Genomic DNA, 12010 nt, shown 5'->3' with positions numbered 1-12010 from the left:
AGCAATCATTTGTAACTTAAAAGCTTTCATGCTACTAGAAACAAATCCAGTTGCACAGTTACAGATGCAGGGCAAAATAGTCATTCAAACAAGTTAAAATCAAAATTAAGAGTCACTTTATGTCTATAGTTAAAGTGCAACATGTTGCACCAGTCCATTTTAGCATGGTTAGATGTCATTAGAAGAAGAAGAGGCATCACATATGGTTGTTCTCAAAAGTACTTGCAGAAGTGGAGAAAGTCTTTTCATTGAAATGGAGATGTCCACCACAGGAAGACTTCCACTGATTAAGAGGGGAGTGCTCCACAGACCCAGCAGTTAGACCGATTGTGGAATGCAGTGTAGCATTGAGCCCAGGAGAGGAAGGCATTGTCTTGAGGATCAAACAGCAGACTCAGGATTTTTGGAATCAGCAGAAGTAGGCTCATGTAGATTATCAGACCCATCTGAAAAGTACAAAGCCAGGGCATAGAAAGTAAAGACATAAAATGAAATCACTTTGTTCTGGTCAGGGTGCCATGTCTTAACTTGAGTGTGATGTACCCAGGCAGCTGGGTACCCTGGCACTTTGACAGCTGTGGGAGAAGAAAGAATAAAGGCCTTCCCAGAGGGGCTCGAGGGATGGGCCCCAGATCCCAATGTTTTTATGAGGACCTCCATTCCTGGCTCATATAGAGGTGTGCTTGACTCAGAGGCCAGGTCAGGAGTCATCTCCTGGAGTTCTGTTAATGCCTGTGGAAAAACTGAGAGCTGAGGTACATAACTACTTCATGTCTTCAGGGTCTATTAAAATTTCTGTGCATAAGAAAGACCTTCCATAAGTACATTCAAAGGGAGAGAGTACCTCCTTTTGGAGGGCAGTTCGAGCCCTCATTAAAGCTATGGGTAGGACTTAAATCCAATTGTCCTGTGTCTCTTGAGTTAATTTGCACAGATGTCTTTTGATAATGTCATTAGCTTTTCAACCTTTCTTGAGGATTGGAGTCTCCAGGAACTGTGTAAATGATATTCTATTCCTAGAGCTTTAGATATTCCCTGAGTTACAGCAGTATTAAAGGCAGAGCCATTGTCACTCTGAAGGCTCCATGGCACCCCAAACCTGGGGATAATTTCATGGATTAAAATCTTTATAACATCCTTATTGTACACTACAACAGGGAAAAGACTGAATCCATCCAGTAAAAGTATCTACCCAAACTTGTAAGCAAGAATATCCATTAGCTTTTGGCATATGAGTAAAATAAATTTCCCAGGCCTCTCCAGGATACTTCCCACTTCGTTGTTATCCCGATATTGCCAGCTTTTCCGTCTTTGGGTTACTTTTCTGATAAACCTCACAACTTTTGATAATATTCTTTAAAGTTTTCTTTACATTTTTTCCTTCAAACAAACGAGAAGTCATTTTGTAAGTACTGTCTGTACCTAAATGAAATCTCTGATGTAAATCCTTAAGAATTTTTCACTGAGCATTTTCAGGAATTATTAATCATTCATCCTCAGACTGTAACCACTCTTTATAGGTAAACTTTGCTCCTCTTTTTTCATATCTTTCTAATTTTTCCTCAGTATATTGTGATTATTCCTGTTTCATAGGACCTGTCCAGATCAAAGGTGTCATTGGTGAAGGGGTTTCCTAAAGTGCTGCATTTCTGGCTTGATAGTCAGCCAACTGAATACCTTGGTCTACTTTACTCTCATCCCTGCTGTGCCCCTTGCAATGCATAACAGCTACTTCTTTAGTACAATGACGAATTATGGAATGAGTTTCGTGACATTGTACAGGAGACAGGGATTAAGACCATCCCCATGGAAAAGAAATGCAAAAAAGCAAAATGGCTGTCTGGGGACGCCTTACAAATAGCTGTGAAAAGAAGAGAAGTGGAAAGCAAAGGAGAAAAGGAAAGATATAAACATCTGAATGCAGAGTTCCAAAGAATAGCAAGAAGACATAAGAAAGCCTTCAGGGATCAATGCAAAGAAATAGAGGAAAACAACAGAATGGGAAAAACTAGGGACCTCTTCAAGAAAATCAGAGATACCAAAGGAATATTTCATGCAAAAATGGGCTTGATAAAGGACAGAAATGATATGGACCTAAAAGAAGCAGAAGATATTAAGAAGAGATGGCAAGAATACACAGAAAAACTGTACAAAAAAGATCTTCACGACCCAGATAATCACGATGGTGTGATCACTGACCTAGAGCCAGACATCCTGGAATGTGAAGTTAAGTAGGCCTTAGAAAGCATCACTACAAACAAAGCTAGTGGAGGTGACGGAATTCCAGTTGAGCTATTCCAAATCCTGAAAGATGATGTTGTGAAAGTGCTGCACTCAATATGCCAGCAAATTTGGAAAACTCAGCAGTGGCCACAGGACTGGAAAAGGTCCATTTTCATTCCAATCCCAAAGAAAGGCAATGCCACAGAATGTTCAAACTACCACACAATTGCACTCATCTCACACGCTAGTAAAGTAATGCTCAAAATTCTCCAAGCCAGGCTTCAGCAGTATGTGTACAGTGAATTTGCTGATGTTCAAGCTGGTTTTAGAAAAGACAGGGGAACCATAGATCAAACTGCCAACATCTGCTGGATCATGGAAAAAGCAAGAGAGTTCCAGAAAAACATCTATTTCTGCTTTATTGACTATGTCAAAGCCTTTGACTGTGTGGATTACAGTAAACTGTGGAAAATCCTGAAAGAGATGGGAATACCAGACCACCTGATCTGCCTCTTGAGAAATTTGTATGCAAGTCAGGAAGCAACAGTTAGAACTGGACATGGAACCACAGACTGGTTCTAAATAGGAAAAGGAGTACGGCAAGGCTATATATTGTCACCCTGTTTATTTAACGTATATGCAGAGTACATCATGAGAAACGCTGGGCTGGAAGAAACACAAGCTAGAATCAAGATTGCTGGGAGAAATATCAATAACCTCAGATATGCAGATGACACCACCCTTATGGCAGAAAGTGAAGAGGAACTATAAAACCTCTTGATGAAAGTGAAAGTGGAGAATGAAAAAGTTGGCCTAAAGCTCAACATTTAGAAAACGAAGATCATGGCATTCAGTCCCATCACTTCATGGGAAATAGATGGGCAAACAGACTTTATTTTTCTGGGCTCAAAAATCACTATAGATGGTGATTGCAGCCATGGAATTAAAAGATGCTTACTTCTTGGAAGGAAAGTTATGACCAACCTATTTTGAATAGCATATTCAAAAGCAGAGACATTACTTTGCCAACAAAAGTTCGTCTAGTCAAGGCTATGGTTTTTCCTGTGGTCATGTATGGATGTGAGAGTTGGACTTTGAAGAAAGCTGGGCATCGAAGAATTGATGCTTTTTAACTGTGGTGTTGGAGAAGACTCTTGAGAGTCCCTTGGACTGCAAGGAGATCCAACCAGTGCATTCTGAAGGAGATCAGCCCTGGGATTTCTTTGGAAGGAATGATGCTAAAGATGAAACTCCAGTACTTTGGCCACCTCATATGAAGAGTTGACTCATTGGAAAAGACTCTGCTGGGCGGGATTGGGGGCAAGAGGAGAAGGGGACGACAGAGGATGAGATGGTTGGATGTCACCACTGACTCGATTGACGTGAGTCTCAATGAACTCCGGGAGTTGGTGATGGACAGGGAGGTCTGGCGTGCTGCGATTCATGGGGTTGCAAAGAGTCGGACACGACTGAGTGACTGATCTGATCTGACAGCAGTTAAAACTCTCTCGACCTCTCTGAAATGTTTAATAGCTTTTCCTCTTGCTGTTTAAACTCTTTCTTTCCATGTTGCAGCATGAGCATGTAAAGTCAAATAAGCATACTTAGAATCAACGTAGATATTCACTTGGTGCCCCTTGCTTAACTCTAGAGCTATGGTCAAAGCCACAAGCTCCACTAACTGAGCACTAGTTCCCTGGGGAAGAGATTTTGTTTCCAAAACCTGTTCAGCAGTCATCACGGTATAACCTTTACACTTTCCATCCCAAACAAATGAACTGCCACCTGTAAATATTTCCATGTCAGGATTGTCTAATGGGATATCCTTTAAATCCTCCCGGGCTACATAGTTTAAAGATAGGAATTGTGAGCAATCTTGATCAGGTGTTTCATTTTCCTCCTCAGGAAGGAAAATGGCAGGATTTAAATTTCCACAAACTTTAAGTTTAATTATTGGTCCTTCTAACAACAATGACTGATACTCAAGAAGTGTACTATCTATCATCCAAATATTAATCTCAGAATTTAAGATTCCATTCACATCGTGAGAAGTCAATACTTTAAGGTTTCATCCATTAATTATTTTTAAAACCTCAGGTGCTAATAAACTGCTTCCCCAATTACTCTTAGGCAGTGGGGCCACCCACATGAAATTACATCTAATTATCTGCTTAGATAAGCAATAGGTTGCTGTTGAGTCCCTGGTTGTGTCAAAACTCCCAAGGCCACACCTTTTATTTCAATGACAAACAAATTAAATTCTGACCCTGTGGACAAGCTCAGAGCTGGACCTTGCAGGAAAGCAGTCTGAAGAACCTTAAAAGCCTTTTGAATATATGAAGACCAAACCAGTTTGTTGATTTGGGCCTGCTGAGTTTCAGCTATAAGTTTATATAAAGGCCAAGTAAATTCCTGATAACCCAGAATCCAAATGTGACAGTAATCTGTGATTCCCTAAAATCCTCTCCATTGTCTTAAGGTCTTAGGTAGCAGATGATTTAGTATAGATTTAATTCTCTCAGGGCCTATGGCCCTAGTCCCTTCTGATATTATTAGGCCCAGGTATCTAACTGTTTGTTGACAAAGCTGAGACTTTTCTACTGATGCCTTGTAACCACAGCCTGCCAGAAAGTTTAAGAAATCTTCTGAAGCTCGTGAACAAGCTTCCTCTGTCTCAGCACAGAGCAAACTATCATCTTCATATTGTAACACCACCACTTCAGAGCTGTTAAAGTTTTGTAGATCCCGCAACAAACTTTGTCTGAATAAGTGAAGATGAGGTCTGTCACAAAATCCCTGGGGCAAAACTATCCAGGTTAACTGAGAAGCTGGCTGCGTAGGATCTTCAAAGGCAAATAGAAATTGATTTTTCTATGACAGAAGGCACAGAATAGAAGGCATCTTTTATATAAATTACTGAGAAATATTTGGCTGGTTCAGGAATTTCAGACAACAGAGTATAAGGATTAGGCACCACAGGGTGTAAAGGAACTACAGCCTCATTTATTATTCATAAATCTTGAACTAGTCTCCATTTACCATTTGATTTCTTTATACCCAAAATAGGAGTGTTGCATAGACTGTTTGAGGGAATTAATAGTCCCTACTCCTTTAAATTTTTGATGATGGGATTTAACTCATTCTTAACCTGAGGTTTCAGTGGATACTGCTCCTTATTTGGAAATAAGTGAGGGTCTTTGAGCTTGACAACAACAGGAATAGCATTTTGTGCTTGACCCACAGATTTTCAATCAGCCCATACCCTAGGATTTACATTTGGTTCAACTAAAGGGAGAGAAAGGGAGGGTTCCATATTCATGAAAACAGAGGCAGGGACCTTGCTCAGTATATCCCTCCCCAAAAGGGGTGAGGGACATTCTGTCACAATTAGAAACTCGTGTGAAAATAGCACAGAGTCCCAGTTACAATAATTGAAATAATACCTTTTGGCTCATCCATACAGTCCCACTATGGAAGCGGATTGGGAAGACCGTGGGCAAGGGGCTTCAGTAAACACAATAAGTTGCCCCATTATCTAAAAAGAATTTGATTAATTGCCCCCCCCCCCCCACACACACACACAAACACAATTAATAATACCTGGCGTCCTCAGGTGTAATTAGGACAGCAGCTTGTGTGGGGACCCCTGGGCACCTTCAGTCCTGATTGCCTTCAGAGTCTGACCCTGGAGACTTAAGTCTCTGGGGGCAGTATCTCTTCCAGCATAGTCCTTTGCTGACTGGACATAGAGCTGGGGATGGCTTAGATTCCTGAGGGCAATCCCGCTTGAGGTGTGCCCCCCCTCTCCCCCACCCCCTGCCTTTGCACAGTAATAGCAAGCCCATCCCTTTTCACCTGGGTCCCTCTGGGCATTTTTCTCAGGCTGCTTAAGAATGTTTTTCATAGCCATTGTAAAGACTTCTGTCTTTTCCCTTCTCTTTTTCTGCCTTTATTTCTTTTCCTCATATCCCCTACAGGATATGTTGTAACAGAGTATCTAAAGACTGATTTCGTTCATATGCCCGATTTAATAGATTATGCCATATATCTGGAGATGACTGAGTGAGAAATCTACCCTTTTAGGTCACTTTTCCCTTGTTCCTTACAGAAAGAGTCTAATTGTAAAACAGTATTATACTTAAGAGACCTTCCAACTGGTCACCATTCATTATCCACCAATGGTTACTGAGGCCCTGAAGTATCACATAGGAAGACTAGGTGTGTCTTCTTTAATCCCTGAGGATCAAAAATATCCCAGTTTTTCAGCATACAATTCAAAGGAGTGAGTCTGGAATTGTTAGCTCTCATCTGTAAGACAGAAAAAAAGTGCCCAGTGTCATCTTTCTATTGGAGGCGTCCTTCCCTGCTCTAGATGGGGGTGTAGACAGATTTTACAGCAAAGGTTTTATTTCCTGGTTGGACTTAATCTGTCCCTTACCAACACAGGTGCTGTACTCGTCCCTCCCAGTTCTACTACCGGGACGGGGTGGGGATGTACCTGGGGTAGACCTGATCGCATCCCTACCTGACATTCAGTTCTTCATCAATGAAAACTTGCTTGCCTCTGATTCCACCTGGTGTGCAATCTGATTAACCTTCCAGAATGCCTCCCAAGCGAACACTGCTGAGGGAAACATTTGTCATCTTAGTGCCTGTGTGTGACCCTGTATATTCCTGACCACAATATACCTATATGAATATAAAACTGAGATGTTCCTCCCAAGCATCACCATACCAGTATAAGAGTATCCTCTGGTCCACCAAGAGCCAGCATTTCCAAAGGAAAAAAAAAAACCCATTGCAATCCCAATCTGAGTAACCTTTAACCTTAGAGATGCTTTTGGAGCTAGAGCTCCATCTAGCTTATGAAATTTTGATTCCTGGTGAGGCTAGGCACTTTCCTGACTACCAATCAAAGTTTGGGACTTAAGCCACAGTACACAGTAACAGTATAGATCACAAGTCCCTTGAAATTCTTGGATCCGATAGACTAGGTTAGTACTTCTAATTCCCAAGGAGTTATGAAATGGTCAAAGAGACCAAAAAGTTTGACCGAGCAACGAGAATTCGGTCCATGCACTATGCTCATTTCTGGTCAGTTCTCAAAGGAGATATTGGGTGCCTCTTGGCATTGGCAGGGCGGTATAAACCCAGGACAGTGTCTGCAATAAGCTATATGAGATCATTCGGGAACCACAGAGAAAGGCTCCTCACTTGCTTGGTGCAGGGCATTTCATTCATTCACACAAGCACACTGTAAAATTAGTAATGTACAGCAGAAAACGTGTTCACTAGGAGAACAAAGAACTAGAGCTCCAAGCATCCTTACCTTGTCCTGAAGGATCCCAGATGAGTCCCCAAGATGAAATATTGTTGCTGAATGAAAAGGCGCCTAAATTGTTGGCCTCTGGAGGAGAATACAATCTGGGGCCAGATAAGGCTTTGTGTAATAAAGTTTTATTAAAGTATAGAGGAGATAGAGGAAGCTTCTGACATAGGAATCAGAAGGGGGCAGACAGAGTACTCCTCTGCTAGTCTTCAGCTGAATGTTATATAATAACTAGCAGTATTTTAATGAAAGAGACGAATGTATTAAAACTCAGAATGGCACCAGGCGACTCACTCATAAGTTGAATTTTGGGATCATCTTGGCACCAGACAATCCATCCAGGGCCATAAAATGATGAACCTGAATCTTAAATAAGGATAGATTATCATACAAATAGTTTCCTTTACATAGATTAGGGAAACAATATCTGAGTATAACATACTGATTTGTCAAGTAGGTTCTGAGCTTTTAGGCAGAACCGACTTGAGGACAGAGTTTGGAGTAAATGCATAGTACATTAGTATAGCTTAAGACAAACATTTCCATAAGAAAAATGCATTAGTTATCTCTAGGTTTAAGAATAGTTAACTTCAGATGAAACCAGGTATCATTATGGCAACACAGCATTTTAAGAGAAAATTCCTTTTAAATTTGTATAGAGAATGAAAAAAAAAAATCACTAGTTTGTTTCCTCCTGCTGCTTAAGAAAGAAAGAAAGAATATATATATACATATATAAAACTGAAAAATAAAGAAAGCAAATCTGACAAGAAGATCAGATACAGCCCCCACAGAATAACAGAAAATCACAATTAATATCGAAATGCATACCTGTTTAAAAAGAAAAATGAAGAGATGCAACAGAATCAAAAGGCACAGAAAATAGGAAACCAAAGTAAAAGTAGAAATAACTATACACAAAAAAATAAGAATATGCTTGAAATAATCTTAAAAGACCAAATCAATGTGTACTAACAAAGAAGCCTACATCTGAGAAAAATAGTACACAAACAACCCAAGAATTCAATGCATCAAAACAATAATGCATATTTCCTAGTGTCTCATCTGTCAATGTCCTAGTCCCCAATATGAACCAGAGGACAACTACACCTCTTTGGGAAGCTCTCCACAGATGGAGAGAAGTGGAGTTTGGATCTCTCTAAGGACAGCTCAGACTCAAAACTGCTAAAATTCCTGTGTGTTCTTACAGCTGTCTGAGCCTGGGCATTTTTTTCGTTTGACCTCATCTTTTGATGTATTCCAATTATACAGGGTCTGTGTCATTAATTTTGTGTATTTAATCTGCAGCATGCACAACTGATTGGAAGATTCCCAACCTTTTCCTTAGTGGCTCTGTCCCTGGATCTCAGATGTAATTTTCATTCTTCCTAACATGTGGTCACCAAAGGAGTCTGCCCTGAGACATTTGTGGAGCACTAGGGTATTCCTTGATGGGCACAGGAAGTGGTACAGCTGCTAGGAATGCTGGAACCCTAGTGGTGCCAATTATGAATAGGAGCTAGCTGCCATGGGCAGAAGAGATTTGGCCTTAATGGGATCCTTTTCTATCCTGTGTTTACAGAAGCATGAGTGGTACTTCCGGTTGGTCTTTCTCTATTGCCTTGTAGTAGGTGTTAACAGCGGGGAAGAGGAGGGGCTACAAAGGTGTCTCTACCTCCTGAGTGTGACACAGCAATAAGGTACTGCCTCTTTGGCGGTTTGGGAATTATCAAAAGGCATTACATACTACACAACTACTACTGTACTTGCTCCATCAGGCCATCTCCACATAGTCAACAGCAGTCCTTTCCCAGGATGGTTTTCTAAATCCCGTGTTCCAGCTTCCAGACCCCATGCATACTGGTTGAGCAGTATTGCACTTTGGGCCATATAGATCCACAACATACATTGTCTGTGTGACTCTCGCTCTACACAAATTATATTTCATCAGCTGTTTTACCTTGCTTCCTTTCAGTCCAAAGTAATTTACTCTTTAGTGAAGGGGCTTACCTCATTCTGGAAATCTCTTCCCTGCTTCTCCATCTCCCACACCAAGGTACAGGTTTTGGCTTGCTTCCTCCTATCCTCCTTCTCCCATCTTAATTCCTTTCCACCCAGGTATGTCTGACACCCACATGGAACACTCTGGTGACCAGGGTCTTCTGCTATTATTTATGTGATCCTCTGGGAGAACTATTTGGCATGTAGAAGTATTATTTGTGATCCATTCATTGAGACAGTTACATTTCCCATCCTCCTACATTTCCAGGTTCTTGGAACCTCTCAGGTTTTCCTGTCAAGCTGTATTATTCTTTTTTCCTTGGCAGCAAAACATGAAACATTAGTTGATATGAATTAATCTGTTTGATGGGAGGTTGTATACCTACACATGTAACTGGTACTACTTTGACTTCCAACATGCAATCGATCACAATTGTTGTAGTTTTCTGTTAAGTAGAAAATCTTAACAGATGCATCAGAATTGTGGAAATTAAAACTCTAATAAAAAATCTTACAACAATCAAAAAAAAAAAAAAAAAAAAACAGGTCCGGATGGTGTCACAGATGAATCCTACTTTTTTTTTTTTTTAGAATTTACCAAGGGAAGGTTTATAGAAGAACAAACATTTAACCAACACAAACTCTTCCAGAAAATTTCAGAGGGTGGTAAGTTCCTCAATTAATTCTATCAGGCCACCACTGGCCACCCTAATACTGAAACCAGATAAGGATGCAACAAAGAAAGAAAGCTACAGGCCAACATAACTAAAAATATTGGTAAAAATAGATGCAGAAAATTTCCTGCAACTTTTAGCAAGCAGAATTCAACAACATATTGAAAATGTCGTAACTCATTACCTTATAAGCACGTTGGCTTCATCCCAGGGAAGCAAGGATTATTTAATATTTACAAATCATTCAATCAATATGATATGCCATATTACACTGCAAGGTTAAAACCATATGATTATCTCAATGGATGCAAAGAAAGTCTTTGACAAATTCAACATCTACTAATGATAATTCTCCAGAAAGCAAGTATAAAAGGAACATATCTCAACAAACTAAAGCCATAAATGAGAAAACCAGAGCAAACAGTATCTTCAATGGTGAAAAATTGAAAGCATTTCCTCTAAAATCAGAAATAAGACAAGGGTGCCCATTCTCACCACAATGATTCAACATGGATTTGGAAGTTCTATCCACAACAGTCAGAGAAAAAGAAAAAAAAAAGGAATCCAGGTTGGTTAAAAAAAAAAAAAAAAAACAAGAGGAAATCCTCACGGCTTGCAGATAAAATGATCCTCTACAGAAAAAAGCTCTAAAGACACCACGAGAAAATGTGATGAATATGATAATGTTGTGGGTTAAAAATTATTACACAGAAGCCCCTTGCATTGTTATACAAGAAAACAGAAAGATAAATTAAGGAAATAATCCTGCTCACCATTGCAGTGAAAAGAATAGCATACTTAGGGGTAAATTTACATAAAGAAACAAAAAGACTTATATGTATATATAGAAAACTAAAAAACAATGATGACAGAAATGAAAGATGAGACAAGAAGATGGAGAATTATACCAGGTTGATGGACTTGAAGAAACAATATAGAGAAAATGAATATACAAACTGAAGCAATTTATAGGTTCAATACAACACTTATCCAGTTACCAATGGTATTCTTCACAAACTAGGACAAACACTTTCACATTATGTATACTTTCACAGTAAGTATAGAAACGTAAGGAAACCTCTAATAGCAAAAGCAATCTTGAGAAAGAAGAATGGAAATGTTGGTATCAACCTGCCTGATTCAGAATATACTACAAAACTATAGTCATCAAGACAGTAGCACAAAGACAGAAATCTAGATCATGGAACAAAATAGAAAGCCTAGAGATAAGTCCACACAACTATGGATATTTTAATTTTGACAAAGGAGGCAAGAATACACAATGGAGGAAAGCAAGTCTCTTTAACAAGTGGTGCTGGGAAAAAACGATAAACCAGCTGTAAGAGAATGAAACCACAACCTTTCCTAATACCATATGCAAAACTAAACTTAAAATGGATTAAACACCCCCCAGACAGGCATTTGTGTTTTTTGCATTTCTTTTTCTTAGAGGTGGTCTTGATTCTAGTCTGCTCTACAATGTCACAAACCTCCATGCATAGGTCACCAGGCACTCTGTCTATCAAATCCAGTCCCTTAAATCTTGTCTTGGGTATCAGGACTCTGCAGAGGATGGCTTTGGTTGATCCTCTCGCTGCTCTTGGCCCAACACTGTTAGACTGACAGGATAGGCTGGGATGTGTCCTCATCTGGAGGCTGGAAGGAAACAGAACTACTTTGAAAGGTACTCTGTTAGTAAATGGCAGACTTCAATTCTTGTGGAACTGATGAAATATGGCCCTTAGCACGATGCTGTCCCTTCATATCTCCATATGTAGTGGTG

This window comes from Bos mutus, unplaced genomic scaffold (genome assembly GCF_027580195.1).
Source record: "Bos mutus isolate GX-2022 unplaced genomic scaffold, NWIPB_WYAK_1.1 CTG163, whole genome shotgun sequence".
Classification (NCBI taxonomy): domain Eukaryota; kingdom Metazoa; phylum Chordata; class Mammalia; order Artiodactyla; family Bovidae; genus Bos; species Bos mutus.
The sequence above is the reverse complement of the archived record's forward strand: the minus strand, read 5'-3'. Positions refer to the sequence as shown.